This window comes from Empidonax traillii, unplaced genomic scaffold, assembly GCF_003031625.1.
Source record: "Empidonax traillii isolate 1590-97213 ecotype Southwest subspecies unplaced genomic scaffold, ASM303162v1 scaffold219:size747757, whole genome shotgun sequence".
Classification (NCBI taxonomy): domain Eukaryota; kingdom Metazoa; phylum Chordata; class Aves; order Passeriformes; family Tyrannidae; genus Empidonax; species Empidonax traillii.
Genome location: NW_020955412.1, coordinates 634,071 through 643,725, shown reverse-complemented (window position 1 = coordinate 643,725; position 9,655 = coordinate 634,071). Strand labels below are relative to the sequence as shown.

The following is a 9,655-nucleotide window of genomic DNA, read 5'->3' as shown; positions in this document are numbered from 1 at the left end:
CCTCTCTATTTTTTAGCAATCCTTTGCTATGTGATACACTGACTGCCTGATCTCTTCAGATTGAATAGCAACCTGGCAAGTGGCACTTCAGTAGGTTGCTGCAGAACCCAAATAGCATGTCATGCCAAGTTCCATCATTACCCAGCCTTCTTTTTTATGTATGTGTGTACGTGCTTGTTATGACAGAGGCACTAAAAGGGAGAATAAAGCTAACAGAAGGAAGAGGACATGTCAACCTTAACCGTGCTTTCCCTGATGGTAACAATTGAACAGCTTCCAGCAAAAATATTTAGTTATGTTCATTGTGTGCAGGCTTCAGTACCTTACTGACAATGCATTTGCTAAAGTCACCTCGGTAAGTGGATGCATCTGAAATGTGGATGCATCAGCTGAAATGTTCAGGAGTCTCATGCATTACTGATGACTCCGAGGAAGCAAAAGCCACCCTCCTTCATTTCCTTTCCACTGCCTGAGAGGTAGGAATCTTGGAGGCAGGAGCGGTGGCACAGAACTCAGTGATCCCCCTCAAATCAGCCTTGTAGCAGGCAAAGATCATCCATTTGTTCAGTTATCACAAGAAAAAGCTGTAGCTGGTCCAAAGTGGTTAACATTGGAAACAGGAGACGTGCAGGCACCTTGGTCACGATGTGTCTGGTGGAAGTCCCGGCTTGGAGGTCTCTGCACTCGTCCACCATGTGGCTGCAGTTCTGTCACGCCCTGGAGCTGCCCCAGTCAGACGGTCTGCACACCACAGGCTGCACATCACGGCTGCCACACTGCCAGCCCCAGCCCCTCCACCTTCAGCTCTGCATGCTGAGACAGGCAGCACGCACAGAGATGACTCAAGAGACCACCTCCCTTGGGTGTCCCTCCTCTTACTCCCTTGGCTTTCTCTAGGAGCAAAGCCGTGTTTTTAAGGGTGCTGTATATTTTCCCCCACCTCCATATATTTCCACATCCCCCACAAATTGTCCCTCTTTTCAGGTTCCTTTTGATCTGCCAGGTTTGTGGAGCAACTCGTCCTGTGCTTTGCAGATCAGCATTCTCTGGGATGCGAATGGGGATCCTACACCACACTGTAGCAAAAGGCAGCTCTGCCTTTCTGAGCATTTCCTCCAGAGCATTCCTCTCCCTGCTTTCAAGATCCCTCATCTCCTAAAAACCCTCAGGCTTTTTTGGCTCATAGCTCTATCCTCTTTTAATGTAAGCGTGAATCAAATTCTGTTCTTTGTCAGCCCATCTCTAGACCCAGAGTCACAAAGGAGATTAACCAAGTTATGCTGGATTTACATCAGAATAATGAGAGAAAAAATTGGCCCTTTGTCTTTATTTTAACTGCTTCCCATCATATTTTTTATTTGTGGCAGTGTTATTGTTAGATTTACTTTGATGTGCCTGTTTGAAATTCATTAATCTACAGCATGCTTTAGGAAAGCTCTTTATATCTGCTCTCTACTTGGAATATGAAATTACTTTGCTTTACAAAGTATGTTATAATATTCTTAATTTATGACATTACTATTATCTGAGGAATCTCCAGCTATTCATGCACATTCTCCCTTTGTTTCAGGTCCTTGAAAGTTAGTACAGCTAATTCTACATTTTCTTCTCTTGGCATCAGTTGCACTTTATACTGAACGCTATTAAATTACAGTTCCCCACTCCTTTTCCTGGAAACTTGCTGGTTGGCAGAGTAAGATTAGATCTGGATATTATATGCAAGGTTTTTTTAACAGCTTAGCTTTAAGATGCAGATAGTATATGAAGCGTCAGTGTGATGGAGTTCTTAAAAGCATTTAAAAATTACATTAAGCCAAATGATGTCACTTCTAAGCACAATTTTTATCCCTTTCTTTCCTGCTTAGTGCAGCCTGTGCAGATTTACTAAATATCTCTGTTAGCTCCAACAGCTTCACCTCATGGCATCTTGAGTCAGCATTTCTGGCAGCAAGCAAGGCCATCGAGTGAAATTCATAATGTAAATTAACATTCAACACTGGGACCAAGGAGGTCATTAGCAAATGTTTCCAAATGACCTGTGGCAATCCCACAGCCTCACCAGGCCTGCTTTAGGAAAAGTCTTAATTATTCCCAGAGGAAAGGGGGAAGAACCTCCTGAGTTCAACTATACAGCTTAGCAAGAACAATGGCAGCAGCTCTGCTGTGCTATGTTGGGGAGTGTCCATGCCAGCACACCCCACAAAGGGCTATCCATGCCTCTCTCCATGCCCAGTGGTCCCTGCAATAATAAACAACACAGTCCTGGTGGCAGGGAGCCACTCCCAATGGAGTGCATCTCTCATCCCTGCACCCTTCTGAGGAGCAGGGCCTGACACCTCCCACCCATTCCCCATCAGGGAAAACCCAGACAACGTCATGTGTCTGTTGATCTTTTTAAAATTTGGTAATTCAATATGCTTATTATAAAGTATATTGTAGTAATTCAGTGATACCAGCATGACCTAGAGCATTTGTCAGTTATTAGACTTCTGAGAATTTTCTCACTAATTTTATGCGTGCATGCCTGCATTTACCCATGTCAAAGCTCTTATTTGTAACCTGACTGATAAAAGCATTAAAAACCCGTCTACAAATTTGCAGCCTACAAATTCATTCTCTCGGAATTCCCTGTGCAAAGTACATGCAGTTGCTTTCATGGCTTTGTTTCCTTTGGAAGAAAACAGAATTATAATTCTCTTGTATGTATAATTATATACAAAAATAATTACATTATTTTTTAAAAATACCTTTTGAAATATTTAATGTCAGCAGTGAGCTCATTAGCTATTATCTGCTTTGCTGGGAAATGCCAGGTGCAAAGCAGATTGCTATCCCTTGCCAAGTCAGGATGGGAAGTTCATCCAGCCCAGGACTCCACGAGATGGGCCAAAGGAGGATGCTGACAGACTATTATGACTCAAGATGAAACGTATTGAGATATTTGGGCAGAAAACATAGCCTTATTCTGTAATGAGAGTTTGTAGACCAGGAATTTCCAGAGTCAGAGAGTGACGACATGAAGGTTTACAATTACTTTTTGCAGCAGCGCCTGTCCTCCACCCTTGCTCAGATGGCTGTGGCCTCTGAGTACTCCCACGCTGGCACTACCTGCCCAGATAAGCAGGTGCCAGGTACGATCAGATCCTTTGTGTCAGAGCAGGCAAGACAGAAGATAAATGGGATTTGTCCCAGGAGAGACAAAGGCAGATTAGGCCTCCTGGTGCCATGTCTGTGCCCTGCTGAGCTGCTGACAGCTTGACCCTGCACTGGTGTCCAGTGCCAAAGGAGATTCTCTTGAGGTAAAGTAAAATAAAAATACTCTCTCTGTGCTGGTAGTTGTTTCTCCATGCTGCCTTCACTGAAGAGCCAGCCTAGAAGCAGTGAGTTCCCAAAGGCAGTGGCAGCAATAGCAAAGAGGTGAGGAGGAAGAATCCCCCTGCTTCAAAATAGAGCCTTAATTACTGTCCACTCATGGACCCCTCCACTGCCATCCGCACATGAGCTGCTCTCATCAGGGCTTCCTGTTCACTCAAGTGGGAATGAATATAGATTTAACTTCAGAGGCTTCACTCATAAACCTTGTTTGAAGCCTGTGCCAGCCGTGGGGGTGGAAGCCGTGCAGGAGACAGGCAGTAATTATGGTTGAATTTTGAAGCAAAGAGATTCCTCCTCCTCCTCCTCCTCCTCCTCTCACCCTTCCCTCCAAACTAAGCCCTAGCACCATTTTCCCAGAGCAGAGAAAAAAGGGCAGGTTCCTTTTCCTGAGTTTATTTTAAAAAGTGTAAAGGACAGGACTGCTGGCGTTGCTGAGCTTCCAGATCACACAGGCTGGCTTCAGGACTTCTACATGTACTGTCCATCTGTGCTCCTCCATGAGCAGGACCATATCATGTACCTGTCCACAGCATGGACCCAGGGCCTCTCTCCCACCCAAGAGACATCAGAAACACTTGGCATCCAGCTACCCACAGGGCAGGTGAGAGGCTGCACACCCTCTTGCATTACCTTCTATCTTACAGTCAGGACACAGGACCCAAAAGATTCTCAGAGTCCTCATTAAATGCATTAATTGTATGGAACAAAGCAAAATGAGTCTGTGGCTTGAAGGATTGTGACAATTTCAGGCAGATGGCAAGATAGGAATTAGCACTTCTTGCAGCACCCAGCCAGAACAGATGCAATACATAATGAGGGTCAGGCAGCAACATACAGCGCAATTCCCTTTGCTCTCCCAGCAAACACAGAAACACTAAGTCAGTGTGTCACTACAGATTTTGTTGCTGGAAACACAAGGAATGTCAATTGTCAAGGTAAATTAGTAATGCTGCATAAGCAGGAGCTGGAGGAAGAAAGGGAACTGTGAAAGAGGAAGCTCTAGACACACAATGCTTCTTGAAGCAGTTTCTTTAAACTCTTCCCTCACCCATATGCATATTGCAGCTTGTGAGAGGTGCAAAAAGTCATTAACTCCCTCTGAAATGGTTGTTTATTTTGAATTCCTGATAGGAAATATATTAAGTTAATTAAAATTGTTACAAGGGCAGTGATTCACGAGGCACCTCACTGCAGAAGAATAATGCACCTACCTGGCTACCTGTCTTGTTGGTCCATTTCTTTCTGAATTGCTGTATTTTTACTCATGAAATAGTAAAACATCAGAGCAAAGCAATGGAAATTTACTGTGTGCTTAACTGTCCAAGAATTATATTCAGGAAGAAAAAAAGTATAGGCATAATTTGTCAGCAGGTATAAAAATAGATCTTGAGGCATTATCTGAACTTGGAAAAAATGTTTAATTGGCTGCCTGGGGCCCTCCAGTATTTTCATTTTTCTAAATGAATTATGGTATATTCATTATACAATAGGTGGCTACAAGTGTGGAAGTGTTTCTGTGCATTCATTCTGTGGTTCATTCACAATCTGAAAAACAAAGCCAACCACGTGTAATGAGGAACCCCTGCTTAGGTGGTTGAGTTTCTTATTCTTTGTTCTGCTTTTCCACTGGCAGTATTTGAAACCCAAATGTGCACGGGTGAAAAATCTTCCTTGGAAAAGCTAACTCACACTTTTGGGTTCCGCTGCCATGCCAAATAATTCAAGCTGCTTAAATGGATTTGCAAGGTGGATGCTCAAATGCAGATTAAAATGTGAATCCACTTCCCAGAAAATCAGCTAATTTATAAATGAGGAATCTTCAGACCTTGAGGTAGCCAAAGTAACTTGGCTTTTAAAGAAGATTACCTACAAAAGGCTTTGGCTACCAATCTGCTGGAGACTAGATGAACAACTCTTAGAACTCCAGAACAAAAGATCAAAGACTGCCTCAGTCAAGCAAAATATTCCGCTACTGGGTAAATACCTTCTGCTCTGCAAATAGCATTTTCCCAAATGCCATATCACAATTCAAATCTTCCGGCAGGTGCAAACACAGGCTGGAAAAGTGTGTCCCATGACTTGTGAGAATGAACTGGTTACCTGAGCACACTCAGCACCTTTGAAAACTGGGGTACAGGGGCCATAACACTTACGAGAGTACCTAACCATAAGACAAGGCAGTGCTAGTTAATGACAGCAGTTTTAAGGCAGGAGCCTTTAAAGTGGAGCTTTCAGCTGCCCGAACATCACACAACCCTAAAGAGGCAGCTCTGCAGACTTGCTCCCCAACTGTGCCCTTAAAAATTGCATCTCCCTTTTCTCACCAAGCCCTACACTGCTACACAGGAGGTTGTATCCCTGGACACAGGGGACAGGTGAGGGGGGGCAAGGGAAGGAAGGAATTGCTTACACAAGAGACTCTCCACTGGTGGGGACAACCTCACCCTTGAGAAAGGCAACAAGTACCCAGAAGTCTCACTATCTACAAAGGCTGTCACAGAGGCTTTTTACTTTCCTGCATCACCCCATAAGTGTACAGAGCTCAAGGACCAGATTCCCACCAGACTGTCTCTGGCGAACTGGTGCAAAAAAGAATGGGAGGGGCTTAAAGTGTGAGTGAGGTTTTAAATAGCCCACAAGGCATGAGGGAAACAACATCTGGCTGCTCATCTTCTTCCATCTCAATCAAGTGCCAGATATAATTATGAGGACAGGTGATAAGCAGACAGGAATAATAAGAGAGGAAAGCAAATCTCTTGGAATGTGAACATGAAATCACAGCACCTTCACCCTTTAAAAAAGAAACCACCAGTAAAAAAGAACCACGTCTGAGGTCTTGAATCTGTCTCCTGTGACACGTGCTATCAGCCTAGCACAGAGCATCGGCGTTCAACATGAAAAATAATTATTTTCTCAGCAATCACCCCCAAATCATAGTGGAAGAGAACTGGAGAACCAAAGAATAGTAACTGTAGAGCTAAATCATGAACCCAGCAATGCTGACACAGTCTTTTCTTGCAACGCCCCGACAAGCATATTTTGTATTCCAGCTGACTCAAGGCATGTCCTGGGTAGTGGATAAGGGCACTCAGCATGCCACAGAGAAGCTTGACTTTTTCAGAAGCCTGAAACAGCAAGCTCCCATTCTCACTGGAAAACTAACACATCTCCAAAAGAAGGAGCATAGTGAGGCCTTTACACACTGCCCTGCTTTCTGCCTCTTCCAGTAGCACTCACAGCAGGGGTGGAAGGACAAAAGAACGAGAGGAAGAAGAAACTAGTGAAATAAATGGCAGCCAGTCCTGCAGCATCAGGATTCTGTATAATCCACACATTTTACCACAAAACCAGCTCAAAGATGCGGCTCAAAGAAAAGCCATTTGGTCCACTGCACCTAATGGCTTTTGGCATGGTCTGTGTCCTTAAAGACAAAAGAAAGAATACTTCAAAGCAGCATGGCTTATCATCAGGTGTCCAAGAATGGGTTAAATTATATTGTAAGATAGTGCGGTGGTTGCACATTTTATAATGATTTTTCATGGGGTTTTTTTCTGCTGTCATTCGCAGTGCCCTCCCTAGGGAAATAATTTCATCACCTCTGTGATGGTAGCATGAACGAAGACTGACCCCTGCTTAGGAAGCCACATTTATTCATGTTAGGTGACTGCATCTACAAAATAAAAGCCATTTTTTGCCAGAATTCCTTAATGTCTCACTTTTATTCCCTCTTATTACTTCTCTATTTTTCTCTGTCACTATCCTAGTAAATTACTTTGTATTTTACCTTTTATTTTATTAGAGGCTTTTATATGAACCTAATTCTCTAATTTTCAGACTGCATCTTCTCTGTGGATGACAAAATTTTAACTTTATAATAAGTAACCTTCGGCCATTACAGGCCAAAAATATCTTTCCAGTTACTTTTATGCAAATTCAAAATAATCCACCAATATGCAAAACTTAGACCCTAGACTGGGCATGTCTGAAAATGCTTTGGTGTGAAATAGTTTTCTTAAGTGCAAACTGATGTCAAGTGAGTCTATACCAGTAAGCTTAAGCAAAATATATACTTCTGTATGTGCAATATATACCACCAGTAAAAAGACTCTGTGTAGAGTTACCATAGAGTAGTGAGAGCATGGTAAATTCGTGCATGAGCCTTATCTTACCTGGGCAGACAAAAGCTTTTATTATAACCTCCATTCCACCAGTAAGTCTTGCCTATAAATATTAGTCACGCAGCATGGAAGAATCAATTTTTATGATGATGACAAACTAAAGCACAAAATTGAGCACTTATACGCAGGTTGCCTTTGGGCCATCTGATGATTCACAAATTAGTCCTGACCCTCCTGGATCTACTTTAAATATTTCACTTCAAATGTTTCTACCCTTTCAAGTACCCCTTTACATAGCTGGAATTTGATCTGCCTACCACTAGGAAATTATTTAACACACACTCTGAGTACAGAAAAATAGATGTTTTAAAGAACAGACCCTTTTAGCTCCTGCATTCAGGGTAGAAAAATTGGCTTTATTTAGTTTCCTGTTGTAGAGCCAGATTTCTTCACTTCTATTCCAACTGAGTAGTTCTTTATTTTTCCAAGTAACTCTGTTAAAGTCAAAGGTTGTTTGCCTTTACTATGTCTTAAACAGAAGCAGACTGCATAATCTGAATTATTTTGGTTTCACATATAGCTGTTCTTTCTAATGTCAAAATCTGATTCTTCCCACTGTACTCAGCCACTTAACTTAGGCCTGTTTGTGTTATACTGGAGTTCAAGGTATATCATCTGAAGTGTTATGCTCTTTGCATAGACATGATCTATCACTCTGACTTAATTTTAGGATGCTCTGAGTAGGTCTTTGGCAGGTACAAAGCCTCTTTGAAACAGTAACAGCTTCTCTGAGTTTCACAGTTTGGCAAGAAATAGACACATACAGGGCACTTGTCTTTTATTGGGATGGTATCTCACTTCTTTCTCTTTCCTCCACAAAGCTAGGCAAGTGCAAAGATATTTTTCATGTACCTTTGTTAGGAAAATATTTTCAAGAAATATTTTGTTTGGATGTTTTTGCTAAAAGCTTAGTTTTCGGGGAAACAGGCATTTAGGATATGCCTGAAAGCTTCTTCCTGCTCATTCTGGTTAGGTATGATAATTGTCAACCTTTGGTTCATGAGTTCATTCCCTAATCAGGGCTACAGCACATGTCAAAGCCGTTCACTTTGAATGAAAAGCTTTTCCGGACTGAAAACTCAATTTACTCCAGCTAGTGACATTAAGATAAGCAATCCCTCCAGGGGTCCCAGTCCTTATCTGATACACTGTGTTATTCGCAGGCTCCGGCAGAAATTAAGTGGAATTGCATGTACACACATTTGGGACATGTGTATCCTACTGAACAGGATCTTTCATTTGCACATCAAATGAAGCTTTCCAGTAGCTCAGTTGAGCCCTGTTCACTTGCTGAAACATCCCTGTTACAAGAGCCTATGATAATGGCATGCCTATATATCCTAAAGACAAAAGATTACTGTTCTGCAGGATAGTGCTATCAATCCGCTGCCTATCATCTGGTGTCATGAATTACGTATAACAAAGTGATACTTTTTATACCTTTTGTGACAAATTAGTTACTCCCTAGGAGAGCTTCATCAGATGTCCTTCACAGCCTCCATCATAACGCTGAGATCAATTATTTATGTTAGCAGCACCAAGGAATTTGAGGCAGGATGCCATGCAAACCCAGAATACGAGTGTATGCACACTTTGCACATGCTGGTGTATACTTTACTGGTCTATGCCTCCTACTGCTTCCTTTCTCTCCAGCTATTTAACATGATCCAGTCCTTCTTTACCTTCATACTATGAAGATGCACACTGCTAAGTCTGGACAAGGCTTTGTGCAGACGTTTTCTGGAATCAAATGTAGGCAAGTCCATACAAGGGCAAGATTCCTACTCACATGAAGCAATTAAGAACATCAATACAAGTATCTGAAATTGATCATTGCAATTTAAGTCAATCAACCAAATTAAACATACAGGTAAGAGCTGCCCTTTAGCCTGGAAATGGCTGCCTTTCCACTTAAAAGGAAAATTAGCTGTGAAGCCTATCTACTACTAGCACACCACTGGAACCAAGAGTCCAGAAAACATTGCACTTTAAAAGGTTTTAAAGGACTAAACAGGGGATTTCCACTCAGGAGAAGAAAATCCACTGGGGAGCTGGACTAATGAAACCTACACAGTGTTGCTCCAACCCACCTCCTAAACATG

At 42.3% G+C, this 9,655-nt stretch overlaps 1 protein-coding gene across 1 annotated transcript in view; it reads right to left on the bottom strand.

The window, feature by feature from the left end:
- The window catches only part of LHFPL6 (LHFPL tetraspan subfamily member 6), a 143,004-nt gene that overhangs the window by 88,727 nt on the left and 44,622 nt on the right, over positions 1–9,655 (bottom strand). The window lies entirely within an intron of this gene.